This window comes from Arachis ipaensis, chromosome B10 (genome assembly GCF_000816755.2).
Source record: "Arachis ipaensis cultivar K30076 chromosome B10, Araip1.1, whole genome shotgun sequence".
NCBI lineage: Eukaryota > Viridiplantae > Streptophyta > Magnoliopsida > Fabales > Fabaceae > Arachis > Arachis ipaensis.
This window is the reverse complement of record NC_029794.2, coordinates 88,625,922-88,652,591: the sequence shown is the minus strand read 5'-3', so window position 1 is coordinate 88,652,591 and position 26,670 is coordinate 88,625,922. Positions and strand designations below refer to the sequence as shown.

Below are 26,670 nucleotides of genomic sequence, written 5' to 3'. Positions count from 1 at the left end.
ATCCTTAGAATTATAGTATATTAGAAGATAACTCTTTTTCTATTTGAATTCTTGTTGAATCTTGAAAAAGTTATATCACTATAATTAAAGCTTGAAATCAATTCCTCACAACTCTCTAATTATCTGGATTTAATGAGATACATGATATATAATCTCCTTAATTTTATGTACTTAGGGTTTGTGTGATTCATAAACTAGAATTGGATTTAATCTTCTAATTTGAATTAAGTGACCAAGGAATTAGCGGTTGATTGAGTTAGATGAGATTAAATTACTAAGGAATTAGAGTTTAATCACTTAAGGTTTGCCATGAATTGAATCTTTTCTTGATTAAAGTAGTTGATAAGAATCGTTAATCTAAAAATTTATACATCTCCAAAGCCTTAACTATTTTCTCATACTATTTTCACCAACCATTTACTGTTTGCTTTCTTGCATTCTTTGATTTACTGTTTTATGCTACTTGAACTTGAAACCACTCAATTTAGCTTGTCTAACTAGCCTAATCACTCAACTATTGTTGCTTAGTCCATTAATCCTCGTGGGATTGACACTTACTCACTTCAGTTATTACTTGATACGACTTGGTGCACTGGTCAATTAGTTTCTGGTATTTGAAAATCCGTATCACCAGCCTATTCAGCGGTTCTAAAATAGTTTTATGTCTAGTGGTTTTTCGGGTAGAGTCAAACCGTAAAAAAGGCCAGTTCGCTGTCGGACCGATCCAACTGTCCTGTTCGGTCTGATTTTCAAAATCATGTTTAAAACAATCATTCCAAATATTAAGAAAAAGTTGAGATGGCCGAGTTGGTCTAAGGCACCAGATTAAGGTTCTGGTCCAAAAAGGCGTGGGTTCAAATCCCACTCTCAACATATTTTGATTCAATTCTTGAATCACCAAACCATATGGAATTAGAATATGTTTATTTTGATATGATAATTAGAACTAGAGACCCAAACTTTATGAATTTTCATGAACAATCATGTTCTTTTCATAAAAGAACAAACTAACTACTAATACAATTAACTAGTATAATTTCTCAATAATTATAATATCACCCAGACTAATTTCTATATTAACAAATTGGACCTTAAATAAAATAAAAATTCTAAAATTTTCCCACTTGGTCTAAGATTTGTTACATATAATCTGTAATTACATACTATGCTTAAACAATTAAGACAAATTACACGAATCATAGCGGTAGGTCGTCATTAATTGAGTATTACTTTCCATGTAATTGGATAAATATTTTATGTGGTATTTCTATATGAATAAGCTCAATGCGTATTCTAGATCCTTTACTAATGTTATTTGTCTTTCTCAATCATATATGCACATATATACTAACCAGATGAGAAAAAAATAATGTAACACCCTACCATACAAAGTCTTATGCTATAGTCCTAAATCAAAGGTGGTTAGGCATTACGTAATGCCTAAACGCAAAATACATACATAATAATTGAAAGATAGAAATATAGCTAGGAGCCTGTGAAGAAAGATAACAGAACAGAAATTGTATCGCACTTGAAACATCAAAGGTATACAGAATCGAAAGAAATATATATAAGATTCAAAAGGAGATACATAGCAAGTACTAGTCTCGACCTACGAAGACAAGGCCGGCTAGAAAGTATAATAGATCCCAGAAGTACACAAAATATAGCATGTTTCTCCAAAATCAAATCAACCTCTAAGAAGGATATGCAAAAACATATGCAAAAGTGGAGAATATAGCTACACTAGGTACAAAATACAAATCCAAAATAGAGCCTTCGCTTCCAAGAGAAACGAACACACTCAACGAGGTGCATCACGTCCTGTATCTTAAAAATAGAAAATTCTCAAAACGGCTGAGAACCAAAAGGTTCACAGTAGGGTAATAATTCCGAATAAAGATTATATAAAAAGATATGAATCTGCTAGGTGATCCTAAACTCCCAAATGCACCAGGTTCAAGCCTAAGGCCCTTTCTAAACAAAATAGAGTAAACAGAGCTAAAATCCCAACTATATAGCGATTTTAAGTCTTCAACTATTCTGAATACAGGTCAACACCTTTCTCAATATTGTTTGAGTATGCTCATTGTATTTGGATTGCCTATGTGTTATTTTTGATCAACTACTATTTGCCCTACTTGATATAATTACCTTTGTTTGTGTATGAATCTCTCTACTTGTGTTTGTTAGTACTGCTAAACAATTATTGAACACTGAATTACTGAATTTGAACCATTATGATAATGAGAAAGATGTTGACCTGTATTAAGAATAATTGAATATTTAAAACTACTGTACAGCTGGAATTTAGCTCTGTTGACCCTATTTGGTTTAGAAATGACCCTAGGCTTAAACATAGTGCATTTAATAGTTTAAGATCACCTAGTGGATTCATATCTTTTTACATAATCTTTATTCAGAATCATTACCCTACTGAGAAACTTTTGGTTCCCACCCGTTTTGGAAATTTTCTATTTTTCAGATACAGGACCTGATGCACCTCGTTGAGCGTACTGGTTTCTCTTGGAAGCGAAGACTCTATTTTGGATTTGCATTTTGTATCTAGTGTAGTTATATTCTCCACTTTTGCATATGTCTTTGTATATCCCTCTTAGAGGTTGATTTTGGAGAAACAAGCTATATTTTGTGTACTTTTAGGATGTATTATACTTTTTAGCCGGTTTTGTCTTTGCAGGTCGAGACTATTACTTGCTATGGATCTCCTTTTGAATCTTATATATATTTCTTTCCATTCTCTATACCTTTAATGTTTCGAGTGCGATGTAATATCTGTTCTGTTATCTTTCTTCACATGCTACTAGCTATATTTCTATCTTTCAATTTTATATGTATGTATTTTGCATTTAGGCATCGTAATGCCTCACCACCTTTGATTTACGACTATAGCGTAAGACTTTGTGTGGTAGGGTATTACAAATAATATAAGAATTTCATATCCAAATATGTCATATGATACAACATAAGTCATTTAAGCAATGTTACAGAAACATAAACCCATTCTGGTAACATGATACTTAAACAATCCTGGTGGCATGCCTTTTATAAAATGATCAAGTATCATCTGTTTAGCACTAATATGCTCTATCTACACCTTGTTAGACCTAACTCGACCTTTAATGGCTAAGTAACTAATTGTTCATACCCTGGGTCGAGCCAGGCAATCCGGGTTGCATGAAGACAAAAACGACTAACCTCTTATAAGGTGGGCTCGTCACCAACCTCTTCCTCAAAAAGCTCGGCCAAATCGCTATAAGGGCCTAAGCAGGCCCAAAGCAGAAGATCACCGCCCATCTGAAGGCGGCTGGCCAAAGATAAAGTGGACTCACCCTCAAAGAGATAAGATAAGATAACTAACTTATCTCAGGGGAGGTCACTCCACACTACTATAAATACACTGGAGCACCCAAGTATAACTCACTCTCTGATTCTACACAAAAACCTACCTAAAGCCCGTGCTAACTTAAGCATCGGAGTCTCTTGCAGGTATCCCCATGCTCCGGTGACTAAGGATCAGCAGTATCTCAAGATTCAGCAAGTAAGACCCAACAGCTACGATCACACTCAAAGATTCACTACAACAAATTTGGGCTGAGGCAACCCTTTAAAAACGTTGCCTATAATAAGGAAAAGTGTTACCTTTGATAAAAGGCAACACTTTTCAACAAAAAGCAATGCTTTTTGGGGGGTTGGCTATACGGTCGTTACCTTTGGTCTAAGGCAACGTTTTTGTGTATTAAAGGGAACCCTTTTTACGGCAACCTTCAAAAAACGTTGCCTTTTATGAAAATAAAGTAACTCTGCAAAAAGGTTGCCTTAGAGCACCCAAACACAACGCTTGAGATGAGACGTTATGGCAACACTTTTTACGAGTTGTATTTTCTAATACATAATGCAACACTTGTCCAGAGTTTTTTAAGTTGCCTTTTCATATACCTAAAGCAACACTTGTGCAAGTTTTTTTTTCTAGTTGTTTTTTCATATACCTAAAGCAACCCTTGGCCAGATTTTTTTAAGTTGCCTTTTTCATATACCTAAAACAACACTTGTCTAGGTTTTTTTAAATTGCCTTTTTATAGACCTAATGCAACAGTTATGTAAGTTTATTTGCAGTTGTCTTTTTTTAATACCTAAAAAAAAATACCTTATTGAGTTTCTCTTAGGTTTTCTTTTTTAATATCTAAAATAATATATTTTTTACCTTTAACTTTGTTATATTTATATGACATTTGAAGGATATATAACACCCATATTTGAATAAGCTAATAATATATATTGCATATATATAGAAAGGTTTTCCAAGTGCCAATTAACATACTTGCTAAGTTACCAAGTCAAATAAATAATAAACATAAGTAAGAAAAATACATGTTTCTCTGATGATGAACTTAAACAAAAAAGACTTGGTGATTCACCATTGTGCCAAGAATTGCCTTTATATCTTCAGAAAACTTCATCCAACAATAAGAAAGCTGCAGTCAAATTTAAATGAAAAAAAAATTATAGTCAAAACATTAGCTATACAATAACATGTATACTTAAGTGTTACAACAATTTAGCACACATATATCTAATAATGATTTGGAATATGAGTTGATGGAGGAGAATGTCGAGGAACTAAATTTGGATCTTGTGCACTATTTGCAGATGATTCCTTAGATCGCAAGAGAGAAAGCGCTTCATCAACATTCATACCAGGAGAAGTTTGTTGCAGCATAAGTTTCATAATATCTTCCAATCCTTGCAGTCGTTGCTTATGGTCGTCTAATTCAGTTTTTAAAGCTATTACCTTCTCTTCACTTTGTTTTTTGATTTCATTTATTTCTTTATTTTTCTTAAGAGAAGCTTTTGTAACAGTTCTTCCAAAATATCGAACTCTTCCTAGATTCTCTTTACCAAAACTTTTTGAAATGCATTAGTAGGAGTTTCTCCAGCTTCTTGGAGATCATCAAGTTTATCCTATATGCACAAACATATGATATCTCTATTTTTAGTGATAAAAATTCAATGAATGAATCCAACAACCTATTCATAACTAATAATGGCAGCAATCCATAACAGCCAGAAAACAGCCATAAAATAGCAGTGCATGATAGCCATAAAATAGGCATAAAATAGCCATAGAACAGCAATTAAATCAGTCATAAAGCAGCCATGAAACAGCCATAAAATAGCAACCATAACAGCCATAAAATAGTCATAAAATAGCAGTCAATGATAGCCATAAAATTGGCATAAAATAGCCATAGAACAATAATTAAATCAGTCATAAAGTAGCCATGAAATAGCCATAAAATAGCAACCATGATAGCCATAAAATAGGCATAAAATAGCAGTCCATGATAGCTATAAAACAGGCATAAAATAGCCATAGAATAGCAATTAAATCAGCCATTGTACAACCATAAAATAGCCATAAAACAGCAACCATGACAGCCATAAAATATCCATAAAGTAGATACTAAAACAACAACCATGATATCCATAAAATAGCCATAAAATAGTAATTAAAATAACAATCCATGACAGCCATAAAATAGCCATAAAATAGCTGCCATGACAGCCATAAAATAGCCATAAAATAGTAATTAAAATAACAATCCATGACAGCCATAAAATAGCCATAAAATAGCTGCCATAAAAGCCATAAAATAGGCATAACATAGCCATAAAACAAAAACTAAATCAGCCACAGAACGGCCATGAAACAGCCATAAAACAGCCACAACGTAGATACTATAACAACAATCACGTTAGCCATAAAACAGCAAAGAAAATAGCATCCATGATAGCCATAAAATAGCATCTAAAACAAGAAAATTATAGAGTAACTTACAATAACAGCCTGTGTTTCTACATCAAGTGTTTTTCCTTTTAGTCCATTCCGAGTTGCAACAAACATTTCAGCTTGATTTGGTTCCTCTTTGTTCTCTTTTTTCTCACGCTACAGACCAAGATAGCAATTACAAAGTTATAACATACTAAAATTAGGGGGAAATAACGAGTATAGAATTTTAACTCAAACTTGACCTTACCAAATCAACACGCACTCTTGCAAAATTGATTGGTCCCATTTTATGCCTCCATTGTTGCTTCTTGCGATTTTCAGAATTTATAGCACACATGGCCTATGTTTAAAATAAACAATGATGAAAAAAATATAAAAAAAATGAAAGAATTATACTTGATCATATCAAATAATAATAATTGAAATCCTCTAGCTCACTTTAACAGTTGGAATACTCCAATATGCAATTAGTTTTCGAAATTGTATTTCTGGAATTTCCAAAGGACGATTCACCAACATATCCTCAATATTTCCAGAATATGGTTCAAAATGCTTCTTCTTGATTCTTGTTTTGTAACGCTTCCATGCTCCTTGAACACCAGTCATCACCCATAGCTTTGAAGATTTTGGAAGAATGAACTTTGACTACAAACATATCAATTTCATCATATCATATGAATAAAAATATTATTAACATATGGCATAAAATAAAGATAAATGGAGCTTACATTAATATACTTCCAAATGCGCTTCTTGATATGCTTAGGCACAATTTTCCAATTACTGTACATCAAGGTTCTGAAAACCAGACCGGACCGGCCGGTTCGACCGGTTTAACCGTGAACTGGCAATACAAGCGGTCCGGTCCTCCTTCAATAACCGCTTGTGAGAGAACCGCTGGGAAACTGGTGAACCGGCCAAAAACTAGCCGGTTGAGCCGGACCGGTGACCGGTCGATTCCTTTAAATGACGCGTTTTTAATTGTTTTAAAGTTTAACAGTGAAACCCGATTACCCAACGTCCCAACCCGACCTAGTCGTGAAACACCCCCCCCTTCTTCCCCCGACCCCATTCATTCATCTTAGTCTCAGTGAACCCTAGCACTCTGAAGTCTGAAGCATTCCCAGCCCAGTAGCCCTCCATCCGTCGTCGCCGCGGTTCTCAGGTCGTCAGCGCCACCACCGTCGCCTGGTCCTCAGCACCAGCAGCCCTCCATCGTCGCCTGGTTCCCAGCCCAGTAACCCTCTATCATCTTTGCTGGCCTCTCGAACCAGGTGAGTGACTCATCGGTCTTCATCGTCCCCGGTAGCTGTCGTCTCCCCAGTAGCCGTCGTCTCCCTAGTCGCCGTCCGTGCTTCCATCGAAGGTTAGTGTCTCTGTCTGTTTTGTTCGTGTCTCTGTCTTCTCTCCCCAGAACCTCTGTTTGTTGATTTTTAATGTGAAATTGTGAAATTGATAATTTTTGCTGATTTTGTGCTGCTGTTCTTTCTTTGATTTTTGAAATTTTGGTTAAAGTTTTCTTGCTGCTGCTAAAAATGAAAATGAAATCATTATTGGAAATTTTGTTTAGGGATTAGGGATTACTTGTTGCTGTTTGTAATGTTTGTTGAAATTTCAGGTTTAGTGTGATTAGAGATTACTTGTTGCTGTTGAAATTTCAGGTTTAGTGTGATTAGGGATTACTTGTTGCTGTTTGGTACTTGCTGCTGCTGTTTTAGTGTTTTTTAACTTTTGAATCACTTGTTTTTGAATTTTTGTTGATAGATTTATCAATTTTAGTATTTAGGGTGATTATTTGTTGCTGTATTTTAATTTTAGTTGCTGATTGTTCTTGATTTCTAGCTCTTTTTAGTATATTGTGCTGATTGTTCTTGATTTCTGGCTGTGTGAATGTTCTGATTTCTGGCTCTCTGAGTGTTGTTTTATTTTTGTTTTAAGGCCCTATTTTGTGCTCAGTTTTCATTTTGTAGGAAATTGTTTGAGGTATTAAGAATTAAGAAGGAAGATTATCCCAACAGCTACTCTATTGATTGATTCTAGTCCCCCACAAGCTTGAAGAGAGGAACCCTTCATCATTGGTTTGTTTATGGCATTGCATAATGCATATTATTGTAGTTTGTTTGTTTATTCATTGAACTTCCACAAAATCAGTTGTTTATGATTCCCTTTTGTCCAGAATAAACAATTCTTGAGTCCTTGCTTAGCTTTATGTCAGGTGGATTATGTGCTGTTAAGTTGTACAAGTATAAGATTTCTCCTTGAATATAGTATATGCAGTCTAATTCTGAATTGGTATGCTATAATTATACCACAAAGCTATACCAAAAGAACTGGATTGATAGGAAGATGTTATCAAAAGCTATAATTATATTTTAGATATATATTTAAAATTTATATATTATTTTATTCTAAAACGGTTTTTCTGGTTAGACCACGGTTGGACCGGTTGAACCAATAAACCAGTAAACTAGTGACTAAAACGGTTCGATGACCGGTATGGTTCTCCAAACCTTGGTGTACATCAAGGTAATAAATATATTGTTACTACTATTTAACCAACTTTATCTCTCGGTAAACTTATCCAATCCTTTTCTAAGTCTTGGGAAAACCCAATTAATAATATATTGTTACTACTATTTAACTAGGCAAGCAAATAATAATGTTCATGCATATTAAGTACATAAATCCATCAAGAAGGCACACAACAATATTATTATTAAAATTAAGAAACAATTATATTGCTTATCTAAAAGTAGACTAAATATCAAAAGACATTCAACATGAAAAAAAAACTGCACAAAGGTCATAACATACATATGACAACCTACAAGTATAAGCAAGATAAAAAACTTATGGAGTCATGGCTCAACAAATTGCAATCTTCAAGTTATAGAATGTCCACCAATGTTCATTAAACTCCTCTGAAGCAATCTTTCTCTATAGCAAAGTAAAGTATCAAATTTACATTATTCTTTATAAACAATTTAACTCAATCAAAGTGGCAAATAGAATAATCGATTGAAAAATAATAATTGATTCTATATGAACTTGTTAACTCAGCAAATTACGAAAATTAATAATTTTTTACTTTACATTAAAAATAAATTAATCACTTTAACTTTAAAAGTTATACACCTGAATTCTAATGCCTTTTAGGTGTGTATATTCTAAAGATATTAAATCTCTAACCATGTTTTTGTGAAGACATAAATTTCTAAGCAAAAGTAAGTACTTACAGGGCTTTGACCACCGAAAAAAGAGTGACATAAGTCGTTTTATTGACTAATAGAAGTACCCATGTGTTTCAACAAAAAAAACCTATGAGTATTTAATTTGTATTTTTTTTTTTTGAAAAACGAGTTTTAAAACCTGATTTTTTAACCAAAAATCCAAATTTAAAACCAGTTTTTGAAAATCCAGTTTTAAAACCAATTTTTCCAACCAAAAATCCAGTTTTAAAACTAGTTTTTAAAAATCCAATTACCAAACCAATTTTTTTAACAAAAAGTCCACTTTTAAAACCACTTTTAATACATGAGACACAGAGAAGTAGAGAAAGTGTTTTAAATCGGACACTATAAATGGTTCTAAAACACACTATAACTACAGTTAATTGCTGCCTCCATTACTTCACATACAAACACAAATACAAATGTGAAATACCAATCCATGTCATGATTAAAACCAAAACAAATGATGAACTGAATACATATGTTTTAGCATTTCTGTAGGGAGCAGTAGCTTAATTAACATGCATCTTAATTGCTTCTAATTAATATAGTCTCTATATAAACATCAAATGAAACAAACCCTGCATAGCTACAAATTAAAGAAGAATATTTTCTAAGAATAATTATCATCAGTAGTCCACAAAAAATCCAAATTTAAAACCAGTTTTCTAAAATCTAGTTTTAAAACCAATTTTCCAACCAAAAATCCAGTTTTAAAACTATGTTTTTAAAAATCCAATTACCAAACCATATTTTTTAACAAAAAATCCACTTTTAAAACCACTTTTAAGACATGAGACACAGAGAAGCAGAGAAAATGTTTCAAATCAAACACTATAAATGGTTCTAAAACACACTATAACTACAGTTAATTGCTGCCTCCATTACTTCACATACAAACACAAATACAAATGTGAAATACCAATCCATGTCATGATTAAAACCAAAACAAATGATAAACTGAATACATATGTTTTAGCATTTCTGCAGGGAGTAGTAGCTTAATTAGCATGCATCTTAATTGCTTCTAATTAATATAGTCTCTATATAAACATCAAAAGAAATAAACCTTGCATAGCTACAAATTAAAGAAGAATATTTTCTAAGAATAATTATAATCAGTAGTCCACAACAAAGAATTAAATTAGAACCCGAATTTCACTTTAATAATTAATAACTGATATTTTTTGTGACATGTAATTAAAAAGAAACAAGAATTAACAACATATAAAGATAGCAAAATCAATTGAATCCATTGGAACCATGCTTCTGCAGTTTTCTATCTATTAATTAAAATAACCATGCTTTTGCATCATATCTTTCATCAAATACAGCTTCTCCTAATTTGTGAGTACAAAGATCTAATCCATATTAGTTTTTTTTCAAATGGACACCACTACAGAGACACTAATTGGAATCGATTGAAAAATTGAATTAAACGCAAGAAAAAATAAAATAGGTAAAATAGAGAGCGCAAGAAGAAAACGAATTACTTGGTGAGCTACGACGGCAGAAGTGTTGATCGGAGAGAGTGATGATGTGAGTTGCCTGCTCTGGTGCCGATGCTAATTACGAAGAGGAGGAGGCAAGACAGGGGAAGAAGAGGAAGAACGAGAGGGGTTTCTCGAAGGTGACCGCGTACGTGGAGCCGAGACAGGAGGAGGAGAAGCCGTGGAGCAGCATCCGTGGAGACGATGACCGCAAAGGAGAGCACCGCGCCGACGACCTTGGAGGAGAGCACCGCAACGCGCCGACGCCTATGAAAGGGAGCACCGCGCCGTCGCCAATAGCACCGCGAATGAGACCGGAATTTGTACGCGAACGGGTCCTCCTGCTGCCGTTTGTGTCACCTTTTGTGTTGATTAGGGAAGTTAGGGCTTATGGTGGGTGCTGGGCATAGTGATGAACTTACTGAACTAAGCAATAGTAGAGAAATGATTTACGGAAAACTAAAGGTATTTATTTTTTTCTAAGTTATTATTTGATTGGAAAGTAATTATTGGGGGGAATGGATCTTTAAAATTTTTAGCTACGAATGATTTTAGGCAAAATTTTATAAAAGTTATTTATTTAATTTTTTTGATAACCTTTACAAAATGTTGTATTTTTATTTAAAAATGTTGTCTTAAATGTTTTATATTGTAATATTTTTTAAGTGTTGCTTTAGATATTAAAGACAACAACTTTTGTGGGTGACCAAAGAATTTGTTATCTTTGCCTTACTCAAAGGCAACTCTTAAAAAATGTTGTATTTTTCTATCTAAGGCAACTTTTATTAAATGTTGCTTCGAATAAGGGTTACCTTAGGCCAAAAATGTTGTAGTGTCATCCGAGATCGACCTTCAGTTTCAGGTAACCCTCAGAACATTGGCGCCATTGCCAAGAAACCTGGAAGTCATCCCACCGTCATGGCAGACAATCCTGACAATGATCATGATTCCGGTTTAGAAGAAAGAACGCCGCATAAGAACACGAATGCTGCATCCAAGGAAATACCTCAATCCAAGGGAGACAAGAAAACCCCAAACACAGAGATCTTAGATGCAATCCATGAACAACAGGATCGCGTTAAACAACTCGAACAGGAAGCTGAACGGCAGCGAGAGGCCAAGAGAGACCTCCAGAAAGAAACAAGATGGCGTCGAGAGCTGGAGGACAAGCTCTTAAATCTTGAAGCTGACCTCAAAACTAAGACCATCCGATCCAGCCGCGAAGATAGCCCCCACAAGGACCAAGACCCATTCACAAAGGAGATCATGAAAGCTAAAGTTCCAAAGGACTTCAAAGCCACCAACATGACCCTGTACGACAGTATGTCTGATCCAAGCCATCATCTCAGCAATTTCAGAAGTCAAATGTATCTTACGGATGCCTCAGATGCAATCCGTTGTAAAGCCTTCCCGACCACTTTAACCAAGACAGTAATAAAGTGGTTCGACAGCTTGCCGCCAAGATTAATAGTGAGCTTCGATGACCTCGCCAAGAAATTCTTAGCTAGATTCTCCATCGAGAAAGACAAAGCCAAGCATGCTTTAAGCCTGCTAGGGATTAAGTAAGGAGATCGGGAAAGCCTCTGCAACTACATGGAAAGATTCAACAAAGTATGTCTGGACATACAAAATCTTCCAACAGAAGCAGCCATCATAGGTCTCATCAATGGCCTACGAGAAGGACCCTTTAGTCACTCCATGTCCAAAAAGCATCCAACATCTCTCAACGAGGTTCAAGAACGGGCAGAAAAATACATTAATATGAAGGAGAACTCCCGACTAGGAGAAATCTCCAAGACTGGATTCTCCTACCTAACTCGGGACAAGGATAAAGAGTCCAGGAAGAAAGAAGACCAACCTACTGAGAAACCCAGGAAGTACCACAACTACACCCCTCTTCGGGTGTCTCTCGTGGACGTTTATTAGGAGATATGCAACACTGAGAAAATCCCACCACCTCGCCCGATTAAACACAAGAGAGAGGAGGAAGTCGGACAGAGTATTGTGAATACCACCGAATATACGGGCATTCTACCAACGAGTGCTACGACCTAAAGAATGTCATGGAAAAATTGGCACGAGAAGGGAGATTAGATCGGTTCTTAGTCAACAGAGCGGATGAACCAAAAAAGAGAAGAAGGGATGAAGAGGTCGGATGAGCTGAACGTCTCCCTCACACCCCTGAGAGACATGTTCACATGATAAATGGTGATTCGCAGGAGGAGGGATCTCTAATTCATCCTACAAAAGACACCCTAAAGAGGTGTGCCATGTCGAAAGAGGGGACAGGTCGGTCGACCTCCCCACTATCACCTTCACTCAAGAAGACGCTGCAGGCATCATCCTGGAGCATGATGACCCCGTGGTAGTTACCATAATACTTGCCAAAGCTAACCTCCACCGAACATTGGTAGACCAAGGAAGCTCTGTAGATATCCTATTCAAATCCGCCTTCGACAAGCTCGGTCTACAGGAAAAGGAACCCAGAGCATACCCTAATAGTCTATTCGGACTTGGGGATACCCCAATTCAACCACTTTGGTACATCTCGCTACACACTACCTTCGGAAAAGGAACACAATCTAGAATGCTAAGTATAGAGTACATTGTAGTCAATGTGAACTCCGCCTATAGTGCTCTCATAGGTCGGACAACGCTAAATCTGCTCGCCGCGGTGGTCTCCACTCCACACCTATGCATGAAGTTCCCAACTCCAGAAGGGATTATCACCATAAAGGGAGACCAAAAGCTCACGCAACACTGCTACAATGAAATTCTGAGCCTTAAAGATGATCCCTGATTCACTCGAAAACTGTCTCTCAACAATTTCCTACCGGCAAGTGCACCGGATTGTCGTCTAGTAAAAACTCACTGTAGAGTGAGGTCGAATCCCACAGGGATTGGTTGGTTGATCAATGTTAATTCGAGAATTACGCTAGTTGAGCGAAATCAAAATTCGATTGAGATTGCAAAATGTAAATTTGGCGGGAAACTTAAATTGTAAGAAATTAAATGACAAAAATTAAAGTGCGAGAAATTAAATGACAGAAGCTTAAATTGCATGAAATTAAATGGAAATGGGAATTAAGCATGAAATTACAGAGCAGAAAGTAAATAGAATGGGTAGATCAGAGATGGGGATTCATTAGGTTACAGGAGATATTGAATTCTCCAGATCAAATCATTTTTATCTCTTCCTCAATCAATGCATTCATTGACATTGCTTGGTAATCTTAGATGATTGGATCCCAATGTCTTGGCTCACCAATCTCTCTAAGCATGAACAATTGCCCAATGTCTTGATTTAATTGCTCATGGGAAGAGTTGAAGTTCGGTCACTGACTATACCACATAAATTCATAGATCAAAGTATTGGAAGGATTAAATGTCACAATATCCATCCAACCCCCATCCAATGTGAGAAAGCAATTCTAGCATGAATTCTTCATCCCGCTCTCAAGGATCCAAAGAATTCCAATTATGGATAGCTTCTCTGTCAAGACAACTATCCAATTGAATTAAGATCGAAAGCTTTCTAACAAAAATCAAGAGAAAAGAAAGAAGAAGAAGATGGAAACTACTATTGATCCATTGAATTACACTAGAGATCCCTAACCCAATAAAAGGGGTTTAGTTGTTCATAGCTCTCAAAATAGAAAATGAAATTGAAAGATACATTGCATAATTCAAAGATTTGCAGAAAAAAATTTGGCAGAATGTCAGTATCTCTCCCAGCTAAAAAGTAAAAAAAGTCTTCCTCTAACTTAAATTCTAAGCTATTTATACACTGTCTTTTCTTGATCTTCAATCTCTGAATTGGGCTTTTAGCCTTGATTGGATTGGGTTGAAGATGCTCCAATTGATTTTCCTTGCTGTTGAGAAGAGATCTGTTTGAATGGAAAATTTCTGCTGCTCACGTTGGAGTCAACGTTTGATGGCCAACGTTGACTCAAATGCGTCTCTGAAAAATTAGTTCTGCTTGCTGTCATTGGCGTTTGAATCAACGTTGGAGTGCCGACGTTCATCTACCCACGCGTACGCATGCTTTGCGCGTTTACTTCCATGGGGTCAAAATGCGCATCCACGCGTGCGTGTACGCTACGCGTGCGCGTGGAATCAAAATCCCAATTTTCAGTTTTTAAAAGCATATAGAAGAATGTTGGCCTCAGCATTGGATTGGCAACGTTCCCTCCAACGTTGACCTATCCACGCGTGCGCGTGATGCAAGCGTGCGCGTGGATTCTCAAAAATTCAACTTGCGGATATGCGCCATAGATGCGTGCGCGTCGTTGTTCGTTTTCAAATCCATCATTTTGAGATCAGAATCGCGCACGTTGGCCACCAACGTTTGAGGTAGCATTTGGGGTCCAACGTTACCCATCCACACGTACGCGTCAGCTACGCGTGTGCGTGGTTTGTCAGAATTTCCAATCCACGCGTGCGCGTACAGCACGCGTTCGCTTCGCTACAGATTTCCAAATTCTCCAGAAAGCTCATTTTATCACAACGTTGGGGGTAATGTTGGCTTGCCAATGTTCCCTCCAACGTGGGCACTAGCAGTTTATGCAGAATCTTGCTCTGCTTTCTTCCCAACGTTTGACGCAACGTTGGTGGTCCAACTTGGCCACCAACGTTGCTTCTTGTGCATCCTTTCCATGCTCCTTCGTCAACTTCCTCCCATGCTTTCCTTCACCTGTCATCCACCAATTCATGCATCAAAGCCTTGCTAAAGTCATGAGAATTCTCATCATTCTTAGCACACAAGTAATTATAGCACAATTCTCATGAAATTGCATCAAATTAACCATGATTGGATGAATTTAGGCATACATGAATTCCTAAACTAATTTCTTACTTATAACTCAAGAAAGTGCATAAAACCTATTAAAAACAAAGAAAAAGGCTAGTGAAACTAGCCTAAGATGCCCTGGCATTACAACACCAAACTTAAATCTTGCTTGTCCCTAAGCAAGTACTGAATTATTGAGAAGAAAGAATGAAACAGAGAGTGATGTTTATATCAGCAAGTCATTATTATTAGTTCATGGGGTTTTATGCAGAAAATATTGTAGCTCACTTCTTATTGATCCTTAGGAATAGAATGTCTCCTTTAAGCATCAACTAACATACTGCTATGACCTCTTATTATTCACTTACCCTTGGTAATTGCTTTTCTTTATTTTCTTCTTCTATGAACTGATTCTTTGATTCTAGCAGCTCAGTGTCATTTGTTATAGCAGCTTCTTAGCTTAGTTGTACTCAACACAGATTCACAATAGACACTTGGCTCACAATTCTTCTTAAGACATTGGTGCCCAGCACCTCTTTGGGTTAGTAAATGCCTTGTAACTAGGTTGCTCTTGATAATGGATTTTCAGTTGATAACCCCTAGTTAGTTAACCCAAGTTACCAAGTGTTAAAGCACTCCATATGTCCTAAGGTCCAAGCTATTGGTGTCTAGCCTTATTCTTTTCTTTCTTCTTATTTTGTTGCCACTTTTGGCTTTTCTTTTTCTTTCTTTTTACTTATTTTTCTTTCATCCAAGGACCTTTATTTTCTAATATTCATAGACAGCATCCTAGTTTACACTAAAAGGGAAACAATCCACCTTTTTATTCATTATTAGTGAGCTATTACACAATCAGACATACATACCACCACTTACTGTTATTTCACTTCTTGCCATAAGGAACTATTCCACTCTTGTTCAAAGTTTTCCTTTATTGAAAAAGAAAACACACAGGGAACAAAACAAGAATTTAATCAAGTGAAAGTGAAAACACACACGCCTAGGCTAGCACACTTATTGCAAAATTAAACACAATGGAATGCAAAATGACTTAACTAAAAGTTAACTATCAACTAAAATAGACATGTTCTTTCTTTATTGAATATGATAAACAAGGAGCAAGTACACCTTTCATTTTTCATCCTATTTGTCTTTCTTCTTCTTCTCTCCTGCTTGCTTACTAGTTTCTCCCTTGCCTTTTCCCTTTAACTTTGTCCAGAATCCAGCTTTCTTCATTGTCTTTTCCATTCTGTCTTCAAGGTGTATTGCTTTGTCTATTTCTATCTCACTTCGTTCCTTAAAGTATTGATCTTAATTTGGAAATGCTAGGTTCAGACCGGGTAGATGTTCTGCCATATAATTGAGCTTGATTTGACCATTCATGTTATAATCAGATTGAACTCCATATCTTGCATCCTGAAGAGTCGTGAATTCCTTGAAAGCTCTCATATCATCAACTTGATGTTGGGCCAACTGGTTGAAAGATTCTTGAAATTGTGAAGCTTGTTCTCTTTGCATAACTAGAGATCTTGACTCAAAATCTCTCTGCTGGCTCATCGTTCTCAACTGAAGCTCCTCTTGTCTCTCTTGAGCTCTCATGTATTGTGAATGGTATTCTTCTTGTTTTTCTTGAACTCTCATGTACTGTTCGGATAGCCTTTCAATTGCTTCTTGCAACCGGCTCATGTCCATGTTGATTTGTGATTGCAATTACTGCTCTTCTTCTTGTGCTTCTTCTCGTTCTTCTTCCTCTCGTGGTTCCTTTCTCCTTTGCCTCCTTTGGGGTCTTCGACTTTGTTGTGCCTCTGTGACATTCATCATCCTTTCGAGGGTCATAGGCATGCCTGGATGCAGCCATATTGGGTTTGCATCCTCCAGTGGCACTCTGGCTTTCATGCATAACCGCATAATGGTGATTGGGTAATGGAAAGCCAAGCTTCAGCAAAATTTTTCTCTGCAATCTTTTGTATATCATTTGCAATGATCTCGTGAACTTTTACCTCTTCTCCCACCATTATACAGTGTAGCATGATAGCCCTTTTCTTGTTAACTTCCGAAGTGTTCACTATGCCCAGAATTGGTCTCTTTATAAGCTCATGCCAACATTTTGCTTTAGGAATGAGATCTCCCCTTTTCAAGTACTTGTGCCCTTCTTGATTGTCCCTTTCCCAGTCAGCATTAAACACACAAATATCACTAGAGATTTTATCATAATTTGGGTTTCCATTCACTCTTTCTTGGTACCTTGGCTCATCAAAATGTGCTGGCCTTAGTCCTAAGACCTTCATAATGGTCTTCGGACTAAAGTGTACTTCCACACCCCGTACAAAACTCTTGTACGTTGGTTCTTTGGTCATATCCAGCCTTGCAGTGTTAGCATAAAACTCCCTTATGATATTTGCATTAATCTTGGTGATTGGTGAGGTGAGCGCTTCCCATTTCCTCTTCCTGATCTTGGCTCTTATTTCTGGGCATCCGTCATTAGGTAGCTAAAAAGGGATCTCTGGATATATTCCTTTTCCTGTCATCCATTCATGTTGCATTTGGTGAAACCATAATTTGAACTTCCATTGATCATAGTCCTTTTTACCTTCCTCAGTAATAGGTTCCTTTCCTCTCCTTCTTTTGAAACTTGAAGAAGATGCCATACTTTCCTTGATGGTTACCTGAGTAGGGATTGAAAGTTTATGAAGAGGGATGGCTAGTGTGATGCACTCTCAGTGGAAAAATGGTTTGAATGCAAGGTAGTATTATGGAAGCAAGTGAACAAAGATTATTTGTTGCACAAAGAACACGGTTGTTAGATCTTTGTTTTAGAAAGTACAAAAGTGAATTTTTAGAGTGCAAGAAGTGTGAAAACTTTAGTTCTGAGGCATGGTCAAGGTGAAGCTATTTATAGCAAACTTTAATGAAGATTGGATGGTCAGGATGTTCCTTGAAAGGTTTAGAATGAATGATTTGCATGTAAAGATGAAGGAGGACAAAATTCACCCCTTCATTAGGCATGTGGGGTCAGTCTTCTAAGGGCTTCTTCCAAGGATGTGCAGATTTTTATCCTTACGAAGCAAACTTCCAAGCCATGTGATATACTTTTGTCTTCATGCTAGCTTTACCATTCATTGTCTTGTCCCTTTCATCAAGCTATTCTTCTGCATACCTATCCATCATGTCAAAACAAAGAAAAGAATTAGAATATGTGGCGGTAAATACATGGCAAGCAATGCTTATGTTTAAAACAAAAAATTTGACTAGTATTCTTCATGAATGTTTAATCAGTCGTGACTTCTTTTGTGCTCTCATACAGACTTGGTGGACACCAAACTTAGTGTTGGCAATATGGCTCAATTCTTTACTTCCACCAAGTAATGTCATTGAGATCCTGACAGCATTCTTGTCACCCTTGGTTAAACCATCATGAGAAACACTTTGTTTTTCTTTTCTTTAACATAACTAAAAATTATAAACATGGTTGCACTTTCATGAAATTCAAGACTCAAAAGAGATTTGATTCTCATGGTCTTGTTCTTACAATATATGGAACACCAAACTTAATGTTTGGCTATATATCCCAAGAGAACACTTAAGCATATGTCAAAATGGCAATATGATCATCATGTTTGAAAAGCATATTAGTGTGCCTATAGGCACACTAAACTTATAATCGGATCATATGCTTCAAGATATCATGGATAATTGTCAAATTTGTCTATGAGAGATTCAATTTATGTTAGAGCAACAGTTATTATTCACACTAAAACATTAAAAATAAGGAAACTAAATCATGGACTTCCTCCCATGGAGCGCTTCTTTAGCGTCATTAGCTTGATGATCAATTTACTGTTAAGGCGAATTGTAATGCCTCAAATCTTCTCCCCTCACTGTGAATCTATCACCAGTTGATTCTTTAAGAATTTCTACATGTTCAAATGAGAGGATCCTATTGATTGTGTAGACTTGAGGTAATTGAGATGGTATCACGGGAAGGTGAGAAGGTATGAGTGAATGGTGGGCTGATATCACCTTGTCACGTAGTGAGAAATCCTTAGTGGGAATTTTCTTATTCTTCCATCTCCTTGGTACTTTCTTCCCCATTTTCCTCTATTCTTAAAGTAGTGCTTCAGAAGTTCTTGTGTTGAAGTGATCTTTATTGATTAATTCCCTTGGTTCCTATTGTTTCAGCTCCTCCTCTAGTATCCTTGGTTGCTTCATCTCTTGAGCTTCTTATTTATCCACCCATGAAAGCTCCAGAGGCTTAGCTAGTGGTTTATTGTTGTTCTTCTTCGAAGAGCTCTCAATGTACTCTTCCTTTAATTTCTTGCTCTCTTGCTCAGACTCATACATGGGCTTGAAGACATGAAAAGTGAGCTGCTCATCATGCACTCTCAGTATCAGCTCTCCTTGTTCTATGTCAATGAGTGCTCTACTAGTAGCTGATGAGCGGATATTTTATACACTTTTTGGGGGTATTTTCATATAGTTTTTAGTAGGATTTAGCTACTTTTTAGTATATTTTTATTAGTTTTTATGAAAAAATCACATTTCTGGACTTTACTATAAGTTTGTGTGTTTTTCTTTGATTTCAGGTATTTTCTAACTGAAATTGAGGGACCTGAGCAAAAATCTGATTCAGAAGCTGAAAAAGGACTGCAAATGCTGTTGGATTCTGACCTCCCTGAACTCGAAATGGATTTTCTGGAGCTACAGAAACCCAATTGGCGCGCTCTCAATTGCGTTGGAAAGTAGACATCTAGTGCTTTCCAGCAATATTTAATAGTCCATACTTTGCCCGAGTTTTGACGACGCAAACTAGCGTTTAAACGCCAACTTCCTGCCCTATTCTGAAGTTAAACGCCAGAAATAGGTTACAAACCAGAGTTAAACGCCACAAATAGGCTGTAACCTGGCATTTAACTCCAAGAGAAGACTCTACACGTGTAAAGCTCAATGCTCAGCCCAAGCACACATCAGGTGGGCCCCGGAAGTGGATTTCTGCACTATCTATCTTAGTTTACTCATTTTCTGTAAACCTAGGTCACTAGCTTAGTATAAAAGCTACTTTTAGAGACTTACTATGGACCTCATGACATTTTACACGTTTCATATTGTATCTTTGATGGCATGAGTCTCTAAACTCCATGGTTGGGGGGGAGGAGCTCTGCTGTGTTTCGATGAATTAACGCAATTACTACTGTTTTTCATTCAATCACGCGTGTTTCTATTCTAAGATATTCATTCGCACTTCAACATGATGAATGTGATGATCCGTGACACTCATCACCATTCTTAACCTATGAACGCGTGCCTGACAACCACCTCCGTTCTATCTGCACTAGCTTGAGTGTGTATCTCTTAGCCTCCTAGTTCATGATCAGAGTCTTCGTGGTATAGGCTAGAATTAGTGGCGGCCATTCCTGAGATCCGGAAAGTCTAAACCTTCTCTGTGGTATTCTGAGTAGGATTTGGGAAGGGATGACTGTGACGAGCTTCAAACTCGCGAGTGTTGGGCGTAGTGACAGACGCAAAAGAATCAATGGATTCTATTCCAACATGAGTGAGAACCGACAGATCATTAGCCATGCGGTGACAGCGCATTTGGACCATTTTCACTAAGAGGATGGATGGTAGCCATTGACAACGGTGATCCACCAACGTACAGCTTGCCATGGAAGGAGACCTGCATGCATGAAGAAGAATACAGTAGGAAAGTAGAGATTTAGAAGACAGAGCATCTCCAAAACCTCAATCTGTTTTCCATTACTGCATAACAAGTATTATTTATTTCATGTAAATTACTTTTCATAAACCTAACAATTTTTATTATTAATTTTCTGACTAAGAATTACAAAATAACCATAGCTTGCTTCAAGCCGACAATCTCCGTGGGATCAACCCTTACTCACGTAAGGTATTACTTGGACGACCCAGTGCACTTGCTGGTTAGTGGTACGAGTTGTGAAAAGTGTAATTTACAATTCGTGCACCAAGTTTTTAGCGCCGTTGCCGGGGATTGTTTGAGTTTGGACAACTGACGGTTTATTTTGTTGCTTAGATTAGGAAATTTTTTTTCTTTTTGGTTTAGAGTCTTCTATTATTATTTTTGGTTAAAATTTTAAAATCCTTATGTTATTTTTCTATGTTATTTTCAAAAGTTTTCAAAAACCAATAACTTCATAATTTAGTTTTCTGTTTGAGTTTAGTTTCATATTCTAAGTTTGGTGTCAATTACACGATTTTATTTTTCTTTCATTTTTTTTCGAATTATCAGTGCTCAAAATATAAAATTTTTTAAGTTTGGTGTCCTTTGTGTTTCTGTTTTCTTAAAAATTTTAAAAAAGAGTTGTTCATAGTGTTCGTTGTGATATTCAAAGCTTTCCTGTTTGTTTTCTTTGTTTTGATCTAAAAATTTAAGTTTGGTGTCATTTTTACTGTTTTTCTCTTTCTTCGTTAAATTCAAAAATATATTTTCTCTTTATTTTAATTAATTTTTGAATTTTCCCTTAAAAATTCAGATTTTTATTTTAAAACTTTTTATTTTATCTTATCTCAGTTTTGAAATTTCAAAATTCAAAATCTTTTTCAAAAATAATATCTAAAGTTTTTCAAATCTTCTTATTTTATTTTATCTTATTATTTTTATTTATTGTTAATTGTTTGGTTTGTTTCTACCTAAATAAAATAAAAACAAAAATATATTTTATTTGCAATTCATTTCAATTCTCTTTTCTTCATCATGAATATAAGTGGAAATGAACAGTCCAGAAGGACTCTGGGGGCCTATGCTAACCCCATTACTGCTGCATATGGGAGTAGCAAGTAGTTTTGAGCTAAATCCTCAGCTCATTGTCATGGTGTAGCAAAATTGCCAGTATTCTGGTCTTCCACAGGAAGAACCTACTGAGTTTCTGGCACAATTTTACAAATTGCTGACACAGTACGTGATAAAGAAGTGGATCAGGATGTCTACAGATTATTACTGTTTCCATTTACTGTAAAAGATCAAGCTAAGAGATGGTTAAATAACCAACCTACAGCAAGCATAAGAACATGGAAACAGTTATCAGACAAATTTCTAAATCAATATTTCCCTCCAAAAAGGATGACACAGCTAAGGCTGGACATCAAAGGCTTTAAACAAGAGGATGATGAATCCCTTTATAACGCCTAGGAGAGGTACAGAGGGATGCTAAGAAAATGCCCCTCTGAAATGTTTTCAGAGTGGGTGCAGTTAGACATCTTCTACTACGGGCTTACAGAAAAAGCTCAGATATCTCTAGACCACTCAGCTCGTGGATCTATACACATGAGAAAGATTATTGAAGAGGCTCAAGAGCTTATCGATATAGTTGCTAGAAATCAGCATCTGTACATAAGTAATGAGTCCTCCATGAAAGAAGAAGCTAAGGCAGTATCAACTGACTTTAGTCCTTAGGAATAAATTGCTGAACTCAATCAGCAACTATCTTCTATAACAAGGCAGTTAGCAGAATTTAAGGAGTTACTACAAGAAACCAAAATTGCAAACAATGATATGGAATCACAATTGAATCAGACAAAACAACAGTTATCAAAACAGATAACAGAGGAGTGTCAAGCAGTTCAATTAAGAAGTGGAAAAATATTAAATATCTCAACTCAAAGCAGCAGAAAGCCAAGAAAGGACCAGCTGACAGAGGATGAGTAACCTGCTACCCAAAATCCCTCTGAGGACAGTAAGAGCTCAGAGAGGAATAAGTCTGGTGTTCAAACACCAGAAAAGGGTGAAAAATTGGCGTTAAACGCCCAATCCATGTCCAGTTCTGGCGTTCAAACGCCAGAAAAGGGTAGGAATCTGGCATTAAACGCCTAATCCACGTCCAATCCTGGCGTTCAAATGCCAATGAGGGATCAGACACCTGCAAGTGCTGATAATAACTCCCTCAAGAAGGTTTCTCAACCTGCCTCTGTAGGAAATAAACCTGCAGATGAAGAATATAAAGCCAAAATGCCTTATCCTCAGAAACTCTGCCAAGCAAAACAGGATAAACAATTTGCCCGCTTTGTAGACTATCTCAGGACTCTTGAAATAAAGATTCTATTTGCAGAGGCACTTGAGCAAATACCCTCTTATGCTAAGTTCATGAAAGAGATCTTAAGTCATAAGAAGGATTGGAGAGAAACAGAAAAAGTTTTTTTCACTGAAGAATGTAGTGCAGTCATTCTAGCAAGCTTACCAGAAAAGCTTAAGGATCCCGGAAGCTTTATGATACCATGCACATTAGAGGGTACTTGTACCAAGACAGCCCTATGTGACCTTGGGGCAAGTATCAATCTAATCCATGAATCTACTATCAGAAAGCTTGGCTTGACTAAAGAGCTCAAACCAACCCGGATATGTCTTCAACTTGCTGATGGCTCCATTAAATACCCATCAGGCATAATTGAGGACATGATTGTCAAGGTTGGGCCATTTGCCTTTCCTACTGACTTTGTAGTGCTGGAGATGGAGGAGCACAAGAGTGCAACTCTCATTCTAGGAAGACCCTTCCTAGCAACTGGACAAACCCTCATTGATGTCCAAAAAGGGGAAGTGACCTTGAGAGTCAATGTGGATGAGTTCAGGCTGAATGCTGTTGAGGAAATGAAGAATCCAGACTCATCAAAAGACTGCATGCGTGTTGATATTATTGACTCCCTGGTAGATGAGATCAAGATGGCTGAGAGTCTCGAATCAGAGCTAGAATATATCTTTAAAGATGTTCAGCCTGATCTGGAGGAATCAAAGGAAATAAAAGAGCCTCTGAAAATTCCTCAGGAAGAGGAGAAACCTCCTAAACCCGAGCTCAAACCACTTTCCGGTGATCATAAGCCCTGCTTTAAATCCACAGGAAGAGAAAGCACTACTTCAAGTGCTAAGGACACACAAGGCAGCTCTTGGGTGGTCCATAAGTGATCTTAAGGGCATTAGCCCAGCAAGATGCATGCACAAGATCCTATTGGAGGACGATGCTAAGCCAGTGGTTCAACCACAGAGGCGGCTAAATCCAGCTATGAAGGAGGTGGTGCAGAAAGAGGTCACCAAGTTACTGGAGGCTGGGATTATTTATCCTATTTCTGATAGCCCCTGGTTGAGCCCTGTCCAAGTTGTCCCCAAGAAGGGAGGCATGACAGTGGTTCATAATGAAAAGAATAAACTGGTTCCTACAAGAACAGTTACAGGGTGGCGTATGTGTATTGACTACAGAAGGCTCAATACAGCCACCAAGAAGGATCACTTTCCTTTACCATTCATAGACCAGATGCTAGAGAGACTAGCAGGTCATGAATATTATTGCTTTTTGGATGGCTATTCAGGTTACAACCAAATTGCAGTAGATCCTCAGGACCAAGAGAAAACAGCATTCACAAGTCCTTCTGGAGTGTTTGCCTACAGAAGGATGCCTTTTGGTCTGTGCAATGCACCTGTAACCTTTCAGAGGTGCATGCTCTCTATCTTCTCTGATATGGTAGAAAAATTTCTAGAAGTCTTCATGGATGACTTTTTAGTATTTGGAGACTCATTTAGCTCCTGCCTTGACCATTTAGCACTTGTTCTGAAAAGATGCCAAGAGACCAACCAAGTTTTAAACTGAGAAAAATGTCACTTTATGGTGACTGAAGGAATTGTCCTTGGGCATAACATTTCAAACAAGGGAATAGAGGTAGATCAAGCTAAAGTGGAAGTAATTGAAAAATTACCACCACCTGCCAATGTTAAGGCAATCATAAGCTTTCTAGGGCATGCAGGATTCTAAAAGAGGTTTATAAAGGATTTTTCAAAAATTGCAAAACCTCTGAGTAATCTGCTAGCTGCTGACATGCCATTTGTGTTTGACACAGAGCGTCTGCAGGTGTTTGAAACTCTGAAAGCTAAGCTGGTCACAGCTCCAGTTATTTCTGCACCAGACTGGACATTACCATTCGAACTAATGTGTGATGCCAGTGACCATGCCATTGGTGCAGTATTGGGACAGAGGCATAACAAGCTTCTGCATGCCATTTATTACGCTAGCCGTGTTTTAAATGATGCACAGATAAATTACATAACCACAGAAAAAGAGTTGCTTGCAGTGGTTTATGACATTGACAAGTTTAGATCATACTTAGTAGGATCAAAAGTGACTGTGTATACTGACCATGCTGCTCTTAAATATCTACTTACAAATCAGGATTCAAAACCCAGGCTCATAAGATAGGTGTTGCTTCTGCAAGAGTTTGATATAGAAATAAGAGACAGAAAAGGGACAGAGAACCAAGTGGCTTATCATCTGTCCCGAATAGAACCAGTAGAAGAGGCGTCCTCCCCCTCTATTAAGATCTCTGAAACATTTCCGGATGAGCAATTGTTTGCCATTCAGGAAACACCATGGTTTGCAGATATTGCGAACTATAAAGCTGCAAGATTCGTACCCAAAGAGTACAGCAGGCAGCAGATAAAGAAATTGATTTCTGATGCAAAGTACTACTTATGGGATGAACCATATCTCTTTAAGAGATGTGCAGGGAGAATAATCCATAGATGTGTGCCCAAGGAAGAGGCACAGAAGATCTTATGGCATTGCCATGGATCAAATATATGGAGGCCATTTCGGAGGTGAGCGAACAGCCACCAAGGTTCTCCAATGTGGCTTCTACTGGCCTACTCTCCATAGAGACTCCCGAGAATTCGTACGTAATTATGACAGTTGCCAGAGAGCTGGTAATCTGCCTCATGGTTATGCCATGCCTCAACAAGGGATCCTGGAGATTGAGTTGTTTGATGTATGGGGTATTGACTTCATGGGGCCTTTCCCGCCATCAAACTCAAACACGTATATTCTGGTGGCCATAGACTATGTATCTAAATGGGTAGAGGCGATTGCAACACCCACTAATGATACTAAGACAGTGCTGAAGTTCCTCCAGAAACATATCTTCAGCAGGTTTGGTGTCCGTAAAGTACTAATCAGTGATGGGGGCACTCATTTCTGCAATAAACAGCTTTACTCTGCCATGGTCCGATATGGAATTCGCCACAAAGTAGCAACTCCATATCATCCACAGACAAATGGGTAGGCTGAAGTCTCTAATAGAGAACTAAAGAGAATTCTGGAACGGACTGTAATTGCCCATAGAAGGGATTGGGCAAAAAGCTTGGATAATGCTCTGTGGGTATACAGAACAGCATTCAAGACTCCTATAGGAACCTCTCCATACCATCTTGTGTATGGCAAGGCCTATCATCTGCTCGTGGAACTGGAGCATAAGGCCTACTGGGCAACCAGATTCCTGAACCTAGATGCTAAGTTAGCTGGAGAGAAGAGATTACTCCAGTTAAATGAGCTAGAGGAATTCAGA

General features: G+C 37.2%; 1 long non-coding RNA gene and 1 other non-coding gene across 2 annotated transcripts; both read left to right on the top strand.

Annotated features, from left to right (window-relative positions):
* Positions 793-873, top strand: TRNAL-AAG. The gene has a single exon. It is a non-coding gene; the product is annotated as a tRNA-Leu (tRNA).
* LOC110268049 lies at positions 7,335-26,670 on the top strand. Its single transcript, XR_002356082.1, has 4 exons — positions 7,335-7,427; positions 7,471-7,887; positions 19,877-19,881; positions 26,660-26,670. It is a non-coding gene; the product is annotated as an uncharacterized LOC110268049 (long non-coding RNA).